Below are 14,069 nucleotides of genomic sequence, written 5' to 3' on the forward strand. Positions count from 1 at the left end.
TCAGAACTTGTTAGGCAGGGGGTTTTTAAAGCTGTTATGAGAGCATCTCCCATTAGATACATATTTCTTGGAGCAGGAAATAGGGCTGCAAACTACGTTCTTGGCCAATCAAGAGGAAAAGGCTTTTCTATCTGGAGAAGAAGGAGAAGCCAGAAGTACAATTTGATTCATCAACAGCAAGATTCTGAGGCCAACAAGAAAAAGTGGGCGAGAGCAAGGGAAATTTTAGTTAGTTGCAAGAAAGGATTTCTGAATAATTGCTAAGCTACTTGTAACTTCCTCTTTACTTAGAATGATAGGCAGCCTGGTCAAGTCAGGCTCCCAGCTTCTCCACCATGACCCGGAGAAATCTTCCTTAAACATAAAACCTGTTCATGTTAGACCTCTGCTTAAAAAACTGTCTTTGCCTACCTTTCCAAGTCAAGTACATGGAATGCAAGATTATTTTTTAAATACAAGCCCTCTGCCTTCCTCTCCAATTTTCTCTGCTTCCTTTCCTTCCTCAACACATTAAACTACTTGCAGTACACACACACGACACACACACACGTGTGTCACGATTCTTCCAGCTCCTTTGTCTTTGAATATTCTGTTTGTTTGTTCTGGTCCACTTGACAGACTGCTCCTCCTCCATAAAAACCTTGCATATGGGTTTTCTCTGTGAAGTGTCCTAGGAACCCTAACTAACAAGATTAATCACACCCATATCAGTAAGTCTTCCGAATTTCTAAACTTTCATAAATTCCCCTGTATGTTTACAACTTTGTTCGACTACCACAGAGTCTAAACACCTTAGGAGCAAGGACTGTTTTGCTTTTTGGAGATCTCCAGTACATACTCTGGACCTACACGAAGAGACACTCAATAATTGTTCAATTGTGCAGGAAGGGCTGAAGTGTATTATTTCAATTCACTCTCACTCGTTCTGCTCTCTCACACTGAGTGAGCCCCCGAGATCACAGATGAACAAAACTTATTTACACAACTCCTTTAGCTTCTTCATAATTCCACTTGGGTACAAATATAGCCATAGCAGTTGTTATTTACGTTCTAACTGGGTATATCTGTTATTGCTTTTATCAAATTATTTTCCAAAAAGCTTGCCAAGAAAGATTTTTATAGACCATGGTGGACTAAAGAAGGCCACATATTCTTTACCCTTCCTCCCATTGAAAGGGGAAATCTAATTCTTCTCCCCTTGAATGTGGGCTAGTCACAGTGGTGTTTTTGACCAATAGAATATAGAAGAAGTTACATTCTGGGGTTTCTGAGGCTCCATCATGCCTTCAAGTTTCCTCCTGAGCCCCTTGGAATACTCTAAGAACCTTGAGCTGTCATGTAAGAAGTCCACCTGTGGAGAGCCCACATAGAGGTGCTCTGACTGACAGACCTGGCTGAGACCCACCCTTCCAGTCATCTCTGCCATGGGACTAATATGTGAATGAATCCTTTTTGGATCCTCCAGACCACTTCATCTGAATACCCCTAGTGCCCTCTGTTGACACCATGTAGAACAGAGGAGTCGCCCAGCTAAGCCCTGCCTAATCCCACAAATTCATGCAATAACAATCAAATGGCTGTTGTTTTAAGCCACTGTTTTGGAGTTGTTTGTTACACGACAATAGGTAACTTGAGCATGGCCCCTTTCCCCCATTTCTGCTTGGTTGCTCAGCACCCGTATCGGCTGAGTCAAATTCCTGAGAAGGATTCCTTCTCCAAGTCCTTCAATTATGGGATAATTTACTTCCAGATCCCTTTTCCCTAACCCCAGTGAGGCATATTTTTATTCATTTCTCAGATAATAAACTCTCAGACTGACTTATTCTTTAAAATTGCCAACCTTTTCCAGCCTTATTTCCTTCAGTCCCACCATATGCCCACCCTGTTGTATCATTGTTATGGACTTCAGTAATCCCTGAATCTCCTTGCCCTCCTCCTCAGATAGCTCTATGGAATTATCCAGCAACCAAAGCGGCCATGCGTATTTGAACAGGCAGTTAAAAAAAATGTTGGAGACTCTACATCTCTGGAGGACTTTAGAATAGGGTAAGCAATAAGTAATCGATTGAATGGGTGGTTTAAATGTTCCTCATCCCAGGATGAGAGGGCCTGGATTAGACAATCTCTAGTGATTCCCTTCTGCCGGAAGATTGTCTATAATAGGCAATAGATAGATAGCCCTGAAACATGTGAGCTATTGGTTTCTTGATGGCATAATCTGATTGCAAATAAATAATGGCTTGAATCATGTTTTTGATATATATTTGAAGAATTTCATCTTTTGGGAACATGTTTTATTTTTTGGAAAGAATTGTAAATATGAGTTTCTTCCAACTATAATCAATGTTTATCACTATATTGATTTCCTTTCTGGTATTTTGTAGTCCATTGTAATTTTTCTTCTCCATGCACATTTCCAAACTTTATCTGCAACTTTCCACTTCCAGTGTATTTAATTGTTGCTTGAGCGTATTTTTATGTACCTCGTGTATGAAAGAAAGAGAGACAGAGAAATCTGCTTTACGTGTTTGCCTTGGTGACTAATCTGTGCACTTCAGAAATGAGCAAGCTTCATTTCCCAAAACGATGACAAGATGTCCGCTTAGAATGTGGGGAAGGTTTAAAATTCTGCTTGTCTCTTCCCTAGTCTTCCCCTCACACCAAGGAGGGAGAAGCAGCGCTGCCAGGAATAATAGTTTACTAGCATGTTATGTTGACCTTTAAAATGTGCCTAGTTACCCCAGTAAACAACTTTTGGCCAAAGCAATCAAGGCTGCCAACCATTCTGTATCCTCCACCAAATAAACAAAGAGTTCTCTGCTTGTGATGTGTTGAACAGCTAAAGGAGATCTGCGGGTTCATCCATATCCTAGAGCAGCAAACTCAGAACTAGGACATGGAGTGGGGTGAGGAAGACATGCTTTAGAATTCCCCACACTTGCATCATCTACCAGTTCTTTCCAATATAGCAAAATTTGACTGCTGTAACTGAGAGGCCCAATAGCTATAAAGGTCTTACTTTCAAGTCTAATTTGAGGTGGGGTTGGAATCAGTTGGAACAGACTCACAGAGGGATTCTTCACTCTATCATTGTTATCAGAGGGCAAGGCAATGCTATGTAGAGTCTAAGAGTCAGAGGCAGTCACCTAAGGAGAGCAGCCATGCAATGCAGTGCGTAGCTCAAAACAGCAGAAAAGTCCCAAGACTTGTGAAGGGGAAGGAGAAACAAAGGCTGCACCTTCAGAGGAGAGTATGCCCACAGGTGAAGACGCCATGTTAGACGGAAGAGCTACAAGGCACACACAGAAGCCTGGAGCCAGACAGTGATGCCTTCCCTGCCTCTCTGCTTAAATACTGTGTGACATCGGGCAAGCTATTAATCCCTCTGTGCCTCAGTTTCCTCCTCTCTGTAAAAATAATAACTCCTAAGATTATTGTGATAGATTAAATGCATTTATTTTTGCAGTTCTTAGAATACAGAAAGTACTAAGCGTTAATCTTCATTATATCTATTATTATAGATTTCTTGAGTCTTCTCTGCTGCTTATATTGTTTTATTCTTTCTGTATGTTTTATAGATATTGCATTATTTAGCTGATAATATTACTTTATCAACCAAGATAACTCTAAAGCTAGATGCTAAAATTAATTGAATTCTTTTATTTTAACTGAGAGAGAAGCCGCCTGACAAGTTAGTTTTCTCTGCGTGCTTAATAAGAATAGCAATAGCTGAAACCATAAAGGGGAAACGGAGCCAACAGGAAGCTGAAATAAACTTTCTAAAGGATATTTTGCTCTTTCAACCTTCTACACAGTAGAACAAGTAAAACTTTAGACGCATAGTTCCTGTAACATTGGTAGGGACTCTTTAAGATCAGAAGGAAAATGATTCTTTTCTCCAGAATGCTTAAAAAATAGTAGCAGCTTCTTTTCCAGTTAAACTGTCAGCATCATGAGAGCAGGGGCTGTATCGATCATATTCACCCTGTATAAGGCCTAAGACTGAACAGACAGTTGTTGGATGAAATTTTCTTTTCAGTCAATATTTATTGATGGTCTATTATATGGTATACTATACACATCAGATTGATGTTCTGTCTAGTATACTGAGGCACAGTGCTCAACAGTGAAGAAGAAAACCAATGCCTATTCCCTCATGAAGCTTATATTCTAGTGGGGAAAATGGATAATAAACAAACAAGCAAATAATAGATAGGTAGATGATAAACAGAAAGATACTTAATGTAATGTCAGATGGTAATGATTGCTGTGAAGAAAAATACAGCAGGGCTAGTAGGGAGAGGGTGATGGAAGCTGCTGTCTTAGATTAGTGATCAGAGATGACCTCTCTGAGATGATTGTTCATAAAGACCTAACTGAATCCAGGGAGTGAGACGACGTACCTGCGGAAGAGTGTTCCTGGTGGAGGCAATGGCAAATACAACAACCCTGAGGAGTAGTGATGCTGCGATGGAATGAGCCAAGGGGGGCACAGTTTGGAGAACAGGATGGGGGTTGTTAGGGACCAGACCACGTAGGGCTGTGTGGGCCATGGGGAGGACTTCAGATTTTATTCCACATGAAATGAAGAGTCACTGGTGAGCATTGAGCAGAGGAGTGAAATGGTCAGACTTATTTGCAAAGGTTCACACTGTGCTTGTGTGAATCATCCACTTCTCGAGCAATGGATGGATGAATGGCAGAGGCAGAGAGGGGATCCCGAACAACACTGTCAAACATCTGGTTGCATTAATACCCATGTGGCCAGGTTCTTCTCTGAGTCAGAGGAGCAGAAACAGAAGGAGGTAGACTTTTCTGAGAAACTTGCTAACTCTCTTCCTAAGTTGTGTGGACCTTGGAGTTTATCATTTTCTTCCAGTTTTCATACAGTGATTTAGGTGTCTTTCTTGAATTTACTGCTAGGATAGCATATCCTATCATAAAACATTATCATATTCTTCAGTTCACCTAGCAAAGAACCATTTCCATGTCATTTAAGTAAAGTTACAAGTTGGATCACAGATCTCTAACCATGAAGAAAAAGTTAAAATCTATTTACGTTAAATGCTACAGTGGCATAAAAGCTATTATCTAGTAATTAATCGATCTCCTGCTAAAAAATTTGCAAAAATTGCTTAACTAAGAGGCAAAAGAATGAAGATGAGGGAAGAAACTTGACTGTGGTTAACATTAAAGAGACTGAGATTGCCCTCCCCGTGACTCACTGGGTTCTTAAATGCTCCATAGGACTGTGCAATATATGCTGGGCCCTAAATTAAGTAGTGAAGGAAACTGACATAGCAGGCTTCCATGAATTATTCCTTCAAGTCTGGGTCTATTTGTGAACAAGCTGCAGCCTGGAACAGAAGGATTTATCCAAGTGCCTTAAATCATAGTTATTTTTTAATTTGAATGCATCTTGGTACAGTAGGAAAACACAATTTGAATATTAACTTATGTGACCCTATATAAATCACTAACCTCAGTTTCTCCATCTGTAAGATGGGAATAATACTACTTTTCCTGCCTACCTCATCGCATATGTGCTGGAGACTGTCTTTGCATCAGGCGCTTTGTTAGCCTCTGGGGATATCAAGGAGAATAATACTGATCCTTGCCCTTAGGAGCTCATGACTCTGTTGAGAAGAAGGTAAGTCCACCAGATTACTCTGTAGGCTATCGAAGTCAGCAGAAGTTTCTCTGAGAGGGTAAGGAGGTGGCCAGGGATAGGAGTAAAAAGGTTTAGAAATGAAGTGACATTTGAGGTGATTGTTCAAAGCGGGGAGAAGAGAGGTTAGAAATAAGTGTAACAAAGACATCCTCAACACGTAAGCAAGAAACAAAACGAAGCACGAAGAGTTCTGTGATAGGATCAACATAGGAGTGTGTGTGTGAGAGAGGGAGAGAATGAGATATTGAGAAGGGACTAGAATTGGTTTTGTCTGTGCATGCCTAAAGACCTAAAATAGCAGAGGCTTAAACCAGATGGAGGTTGATTTCTTTCTCATATAAAAGTTGTAATTAAGGCCCTGGACTAGTATGGCACTTCACAGTGTCAGCGAGACACGTTTCTTCCACCTTGTCTGCCACATGTGGCCTCTTTGTCAAATTCCCCTTCTGGTCCAAGATGGCTGCTCCAACTCCAACTGTGAAAGCCACATTCTGGAGGGCAGGAAGGAACAAAGGAAAGAAGTCACTCTTCCTAATCCTTGTGGTAGTTTCATATACCATCTATACTTATGTTCTGGGACCATGTCTGGTTGGAAAGATGACCTAGAAATATAGTCTTAATTCTAGGCAGCTGTGTGTCCAGATAAACGTGGTTATTGCTATGACTAAAGCAAGAAAGGATGATCACTGGGGGACGCTACAGGTCTCTGACATCTTTGTGTGTGTGTGTGTGTGTGTGTGTGCAGGTGTATTTATGCCCGTGCAGCTGTGTGAGGCTGTGCACATGCCTAGGTGGCAAGGGGGTGGCAAGATCAAATGAGAAGATATATAAGAAGTTACTTTGCAAATGGATAAGGAACTCTAAAAAAGTAACAAATTATTCTAGGACAAATATACGTGTTGGTGGTTATATATTTAATATTTTTTTAAAAACCTAGCCTGAGTGTAAAACACATTGGCAGATATATGAAAACAAAATAGAATTGGTTACTTCCTCATTTATGTTCCCATAGCACTTCACAACAATATCATTGTATAACTTATTTTTCTTATTAATAGCTTATGCCTCTGTTTCTCTAGACCATAAATTCTCTAGACTATAAATAACATTTTTGGTGAGGAGAAATTTATCCCCTTATCTGATGTTTCCTTCCATGTTGGGGGAAATCCGTCAGTGTAATACTTTTGGACTCCCTCTGCCCCTTGGGATAAGGTTGGGTGGGGAGATGAATGACTTAACTGAGGATTTGGGGTGAGCAAGTGGGCGTGCATAGCTATACCGCTTCCTCTCTCCTCTCTCTCTCTGGAAAGTCTCATCCCCAAAGACTGTATTCTGCTCTACTTCTTTCAACAAAAGTTTTAGAGTTTGGAAAATTGATTCAATTCAGGAGTATCAATACCTGGTACACAGACAGGGGACTATTGAGGAAAAAACAAAGGAGATTAAGTTTGGAGGAGAAGTATCTACACGGAGTGGCTGGAATAGATTGAGTTAGGCTTTGGGGAGGAGGCTAGACTCCTGGGAGTCTTACCCTGCAGGTTCCAGCAGGCTTTGGTGCTCTATCCAGTTGAAGGATAGTCTCTATTCCTTCTTTCATCCAACAAATTTTTACTTAGTGTCTACTAGCTGCCAAATATGGTTCTAGGCACTGGGAATGTGGCAGGCTCTGATGGAGCTTACATTGCAGCTGGAGAGAGAATCAGTAGGCAAATACATTTATCTTTTTTTGTATCGCAAAGTGCTATGTCAAGTGGGAATCAATGTTCTGGAGAAAAATAAAACAGGAAATGGGGATGGGTGAAGGCTTTCAATTTTAAACAGGGTGGTCAGGAAAGGCATCCTTGACAAGGTGACATTTGAATGAAGACTTGAAGGAGGCGAGGGAGTGAGCCATGTCAAAATCTGGGGTGACAACACGTGCGGGTTTAGTTGGTGTATGGCTCTGCCCAATTTGGAACCTTCTAGGATCGGTGGCCCCAGGAGTATCTGCAAAGAAGCAGTGTCTCCTGGGGATGGGAGGAGTCCTCACGCATACAGGGACAACATGTCCTGACAGTGGCATCTCTTTCTTCCAGGGAGAGACCCACACCCATGGTTAGCAGTGAAGCCCAGTGGTTAAGAGAGTAAACCCCTAAGGGATATTGTGGGAGGTAGAGGCCCTTATGCCCTACTCTCATATTTTAGTCTACTTCGAGGGGCATTGCTGAATGTGACATTCCCAGCCTTGTTCCAGCCCTTCACTCACCTCTGGGGAAGGAATGACTAGCCCGATTGGTAGATTTGGGTGTAGGAACAGGGTATACCTAGCTCTGCCCTTGTCTCCCTGTGTTCTCTTAGATTCTGGTGTGTGACTGTGTACTCTGGATTGCTCATGGCCATGTGGTAACCTTGCAGCTCACAGGGGAAGGCTGTGGTCCTCTGGAAGCCCCTGTGGCTGGGTGATAAATTTCCCTAAGCCTGGTGGTTGGCATTAATAAGTCCCCTTGTCTGTGTATATAGGACACAGTCTCTTCTAGCAGCTTTCTCAGGAAAAAAGGTGATAATTTGATCTTCATTTATTACTCCTTTGTCTTATTTCTCAATTGAGTCAGAATTGGGTGAGGAAGAGAAGTGCTATCTATCGGGAATCTTAAACCCAAATTCTGTGTGTGTGTGTGTATGTGCATGTGTATAGTCTGTAATCCATGTAATAAATAGTCAGTGAATGAATGGATGGGTGGGTGACAGTTGAGTTTGCGTTCTTATAATTGGCCTTGAGATCTTTTAAAGCACCATCGTCTAGGGAAAAATGTCATTTAGAGGAGTGGACACAGCTCACTATAGAAGATACATTAAAAAAAGAGACCACAGGGAGGGATGGTTGTATAGAACCAGATTTTTACATTTTAGTGGGTGAAATTTTTTATTCACTGACACACTCATCCTGTGGCACTGAAATTTGACAGGGCGGCTCCTTTAATTGAAGTTGCTGTAGATATGGGCTTTTACGTACCTGCCCAGAGTCCCGCAGTGGGGAAATCACACCCTTGGTCTTGATATCTTTGAAAGCTTCACTCAGTCTGTCAGACCTGTGTTCTTCAAAGTCCCTGAACAAGTATAATAAAGATGGTCACTATTCCTTTTTGACACCATCACCTAGAACTTGGCTTGTCCTAAAACTGGAGATGAGGCTTTGCTTTGTCCTTGGGGGGAAGAAAGGAATGAAGGAAGCTGATGTTATAAAAAAGGTGGCATTCTCTAAGCTTGATAATGATGGGAACAGTTGAGAACCTCCAGGGTTTTGAGAGACTGCTGAACAGTCTGAATATCTGAAAAGACGTGCTACAGAAAAGATCATTGAGGTGCCATATTCATCTGTTACCATAACACCATCTCTGTGCTTTCTTGGTTTTAGGTTGTTTCGTGATTATGTAAAAAAAAATGTTTTCCCTTTCTATGTACTTATGGATGAGCCTAAGGCCTTGGACAATAATGAGAAAGTCAAATTATGAGGAACAAACAGGAATTGGGGGGAAGTTTGCTTTTCTTTTGTATTTGCTGAGCATTAGAATTATGCTTCTGTTTTTAAGTAGAAATTGCAGCCTAAAGAGATACCATAATCCTCATTTTGGTTCTTTTGGGTGGTTGAATTTGGGTGTAATGGGATTTGCTTATATTCAACTGGCTGATACATGTGACACCGTAAAGCAGCCTGGAGCTTTCTTGTGTAAACAAAAGACCAGAGAAATTAGCATTAGGACGAACTACATTTATAAAACGCTGTTAGCTTTTGAGGTAGATTTAGATTCTTTTGTCTAGATTGTAAAAATCCTCCGCTTCTGTCTCTTTTCTGCTCTTTTATCTGCTGAATTCAGTGCTATAAACACAAAAGCATTCAATAAATATAACTCAACGATGACAGACTTGGATATAAAAGCAAAACAGTGCTCAAAATTGCTAAAGTAAGTTGGTTATAGTTGGTTTTTTTTTAAAGGCCATGGAGGTATAATTTGGTAGAATTTCAAGCCTCCCTTAAATGATGACAAAAGGTAGCCAGTGCTGTCTCCAAAAGGCTCCTGGGGTCTAAAATAAAGATGAATTAGGAGAAGAGGTCCAGGAGCCTTAGCAAAGAGCTTTGCCATGGTAAGATGTAGGGTAGCATAATTCTTAAAATTCCCCATGACGAATCATATCCATTGATAAGCTTTCCTACACTTCTCAGAAAGGGCACAAGTAGACCTGTGTTAAATTGCTGTGTGAAATAATGCATTACCCTGTCACATCTGGCACATTCTAACTGACTTAGTGGGCTTTACCAACGTCCCTTCTCTGAGAGTGCATCTCGGATGCTTTATGAGTGACGGCTGAGCTCTGAGACTCATCACAACCTTTCTTATGTAGAGTCGGTAATCCATAAAACTACCGTCCCTTTAAAAGATGGCAAAGTTTGAACAGATTTGTGAGAAAGAGGACCTTTGCTTTTAAACTGTGAAATCATATTAATGTGAGTCGGGAGAGAGTTGGACGAGAAATCATCCTGAAATATTACTATCTCAATCTTTTTGAAGACTAAAAATCAGGAACAATTATAGCTAATACATTCTTCAGGGATTCTTTATTTTCACAGACATTTGGCTTCAACTAAGGAAGAACTCAGAGTTTTTCAAGGTTGCGCTTAGGGATTGCTTGACTGTTCCTTCAAAAGATGTGAGGTTGGTTTATTGGCAGTTTATAGCTGGATTTTCATAGCAAGCATAAAATAGTTGAAGCAGCAAATGATTTGTGAGGGTGTGTGATGGGTGGGGGTAGGGAGGTGCATATCGCTCTCCCTAACAATCTGAAAATCCACTGCCAGTACAAAACCACTTCTTTGTGTGTGAGATGACCATATATACCTTTTATTTTTAATATTTTTAGATTCTGGCCTTCTTTAACGATTTACTTTTACCTCCAATCAGAGTGTTTCTTGCAATTCCTCTATCCTTAGATGTGCTTTGTAGACCAACTGAGAGTGAGAACAAAATGAGTAAATGGCTCAATTGCAAACTGTTCATCAGCCTCCCTTTTTTGTTGTTGTTTTTAATTTCACTTCTTAAATTCTTTCCAGGTTGTCAAGAGGCGTTTTAACATCTGGAGAGCAGGGCTGGGTCCATGATGTGCTTTAGCTGCTCTCATTACTTTTCATGATAATGCCTCTTTGTTCATCAAACCCCATCATATTCATGCAGATTTGTGCTAATGATTATTTCCTATGCAAATATTTCAATTTAGTATTTATAATAGAAGAAGCACTGACCAGCAGACCTGAAACTGAAGCTTAGCTCAGCTCCTAACTGTGAGACCTCATATATTGTACCTAATCTCCCTGGGACATAGTTTCACCTCTGTAGAATGGAGGTCTTAATAACTATCTCACAGAGCTGTGGTGAAAATTCAGCAGATGAAAAGCTTTATAGACTTTGAAGTACCATACAGGTGTTCAGTCTGTAGCAGAGAATGCTATCTGTCCACCCAAATCCAGTCTCTTCTTCTTCTTAGTATTGGAGTTCTGTCTGGATCCAGCCTGCAACTGCATTTCCAGCCTCCCTTGCAGCTAGGTATGGCCATGTGTTTAAGCTCTTGCCAGAGAAATGAAGGAGGGAGACATGTGTATCATCTTGGCTTCATTTACCTTGCAGGATATCTCTGGCCCTGGACTTCCACTTGTCCCCTTTCTGATGGGCTGGAAAGGCTATTAGCAGAGTGACCTTGGAGACCAAGTATCATTACACTAGTTCCCTGAATCAGAGAATGGGGCAGAACTGTCAGCTGATCTATAACACATGTCTTGGACAATTGTGTGAAAGAGAAATTAATTCTGTTTTGTTTGAGCCTCCTTTGTCCTTTTGGATCTATTTGTAACAGAGATTTAGCCTACCGTAACTAATTCTGGCATTATTTTGATAGAGATTCACAGAGTTGATATGAATCAACTCTTGTTGATTCATGTTGATAGAGATTCATAGAGTAATAGATCTGGAAGGAGTCAGAGAGGTCATCTGGCAAATAAAAATAATGCTTGGAGAAGAAACCGTTTTTACTTGATCATGAAACAAATTAGTTTCAGAACTGGAATAAAGTCCAGTTCATTATACAGCTTTGCCTCTTTCTAGAGTGAGTAATAAACATAGGGAATTAATACCTAAGAGATGGTACACACAGAACATATGAATAGATTCAGACAGTTCCTGTGTAAGCTTTTCATAACCCCTCTAGAAATGGCAAGTTAGAGAAGTGGCATTTTACCTAATATTTTACACTGAGGTCAGGGTGGATAACCAGGCCATCTCAGAACGCAGACTCTGGAGTTTCTTTTATCAACAGTCTCCCAGCCAGGGTCCATGTGTCACATAAAGAATGGCAACCCCTTTTGCTTTTGTGTGAACACTGCCTCGGGGAAAAATGGTCAACCTAGCAGTGGTACTGGGTACGTTTTAGCCACAGCTGCTGAGAGCTTCTATCCTCAAAACGATTGATCTAAAATGGCCTCTCAAAAAACCCAACAAGAGAGACGAGATTATGTTTTTAGCATTTGAACCAGAACACACTCACTCTGCTTTAAAAGGTCTTATGGGACTGAAAAAGCCCAAGGAAACAGAAGTTGCTGTTCTCATTAAAGAAGAGAGGTATTTTTATGCATTGTTTTTATTCACATCAGTTAATTTAACATGCCTTGAAGGGGACTCTTCCGGGGTAGCAGTATTAAAGTAGCAGCTTACTCACTGATAAACAAACATCAGTCAACTTGACTTACCAAAGTTTGTGTACAGATAAAAAGTAAAGAATTACCTTCTACTTGATAGATGGGATGAATCCTAAAGGTCTCTTTGGACCTTGTGACAATACGCCATGCAAAACACTTAGAATTAAATCCAAACTCCTTAGATATGACTTGTACATCTCTCCATGATGTAGTCCATACCCACCTCTTGCCCTCATCTCAAGACCCTCCATCCTTGGCTCACTACTGGGAGGCCCTGCTTGGTCTTTCTGTTCTACCACCATAACCTCTTTAATGTGCCACAATGTTCTGTACATGCTATTAATATGGCTAGCTGCTTCTCCTTTTCTTGGGTCTTAATGTAAAAATACCTCCTTAGAGATGTCTTTCCTGACCACCCTCCAAAAGGAAGATCCTACCACTTTATTTTTCCTTCAGTTTAGCTTATTTCCTTCAAAGCACTTACAGAAATTGACTTTTATTTATTTGTCTGCTTATTTATTTTCTGCTAGGCATTAAATCTCCCCCACTGGACAGTGACTTAATTGGCTACTGACCTGTTTTGACCATAAAAAGGGCAAAGTTCAATCCAGGGATAGTCTGAGACTCCATGTTGAGGCCGAGCTAGAGCTCAGGTAGGGAGAAATGGAAACCTAGAGACTGGGCATGAAGAGAGGGATTAGTGACCTGATAGAGTTTCCTTGGGATGCAGGCAGGCTGGGGTGGACCTCTAAATGGAGAGCAATCTCATATGGGAAGTTGGACAAGAAGACCAAGAAGGTCAAGCACCTGAGAAGAAGCCAACAGAGCAGAAGCTAAGGCAGAGAAAGAGGCAAAGTCTCAGACAGACTAACTGAGACTCACATCCATGTCCAGCTCTTCAATAGAACATATCAGCACTTCCCTGGATAGCCAGCCCAGGACCATGATCAATATCTCTAAGGACCTAGATGACTGGGTCTTGGGGTCTTGGTCCCCTGGGCCAGTGACTTTACCTCCTTCTGAAGGCAATGCTATTTGTCCTTGCGTCAGACAATTGGAGGGTGATGCTTTCTTCTGTCTGGTGTCACCCCTGACCAATTCTTAACTCTATGCACACATCCCAGCAATAGGATGTTTTCCCCCAGCTCTGAGAGCTGACTTCTCTGATCGCAGTATTGCACCTTTGGTCTAGAAGCAGTTTATAAATCTTGAGCTTCTCTTTACCTTCCCCAAATTCTGACCCCCCAATGCCCCTCTCATACATCAAAACCCTGTTCAAGTTCTGCTTCTTTTAACAAAACTCACCTTTGGCTTCTTGGAGAGGAACCCAAGAATCCCCTTGGTTTGTGGACTGCCCTCAAGTGCAGATGATTCTCTTTAGACTCTGACTTTCTGTTGTTATAGTAACAGCAGATGTGCCTTCTGGAATGTTGTGTTTCCTGGGAACACTGTTGCGAGGATCATAAGAGAGGCTTACTTGGTCCCAACTCTATTTCAGACTAAAAAAAAAAATCCCACACCTGCAACTGTATTTGTTTTCTTGCAATATAAAAGCCAGGAGAAATTGACAGGGTAATAGAACCAAATCTTTGCAAGAAGGAGGACATGTAACATGATGAAATCTGATATCTAGCATGTTCTACTTTACTGAAGAAAACAGCGGTAATAATTGACCTG

General features: G+C 41.1%; 1 long non-coding RNA gene across 1 annotated transcript; it reads right to left on the reverse strand.

Moving 5' to 3' along the window:
• Positions 1-4,027: 4,027 nt before the first annotated feature.
• On the reverse strand, positions 4,028-13,780 carry LOC103552044 (uncharacterized). Its single transcript, XR_545154.2, has 3 exons — positions 13,698-13,780; positions 8,664-8,757; positions 4,028-6,162 (listed from the first exon to the last, which is right to left on the reverse strand). It is a non-coding gene; the product is annotated as an uncharacterized lncRNA (long non-coding RNA).
• Between the last annotated feature and the right edge of the window lie 289 nt (positions 13,781-14,069).

This window comes from Equus przewalskii, chromosome 29 (genome assembly GCF_037783145.1).
Source record: "Equus przewalskii isolate Varuska chromosome 29, EquPr2, whole genome shotgun sequence".
Taxonomy (NCBI): domain Eukaryota; kingdom Metazoa; phylum Chordata; class Mammalia; order Perissodactyla; family Equidae; genus Equus; species Equus przewalskii.